This window comes from Carlito syrichta, unplaced genomic scaffold (genome assembly GCF_000164805.1).
Source record: "Carlito syrichta isolate Samal-C Ts95f unplaced genomic scaffold, Tarsius_syrichta-2.0.1 Scaffold310800, whole genome shotgun sequence".
NCBI classification, from domain to species: domain Eukaryota; kingdom Metazoa; phylum Chordata; class Mammalia; order Primates; family Tarsiidae; genus Carlito; species Carlito syrichta.
The window spans coordinates 111,495-111,986 of NW_007254896.1; positions in this window are offsets into that span (position 1 = coordinate 111,495).

Consider the following 492-nt stretch of genomic DNA (forward strand, 5'->3'; position numbering starts at 1 on the left):
CGGCATGCGCTACCACACCCGGCTGATTTTTTGATTTATTGTAGAGATGAGGTCTCGCTGCCCAGGCGGGTCTCGAACCTGCTGGCTCAGGCAATCCACTCACCTCAGTCTCCCAAAGGCGCGGGATTACAGGCTGAGCCACCGAGCCCAGCTTTGTTCTTCATTTTAAATATTGTATTTGTTCCCATTTTGTTTTTTCACTTCAAAATAAGATATGTGCAGTGTGCATAGGAATTTGTTCATAGTTTTTTTTTTTAAACTATAGTCTGCCCTAACGGTCTGAGGGACAGTGAACTGGCCCCCTGTTTTAAAAGTTTGAGGACCCCTGGTTTAGAAACAGTTCTGAGTATAGTCAAGGGAACACATTCACAAATACAGTTTGAATCTGAGTTGGTTGGTGGAGGACGAATTTTTCAAGCCCCAGGAGCTCTTTCTTTTGTTGTCAATATCTTTATTCAGTATTACTTCACTCTTCAGCAAGATAGAAGTAAA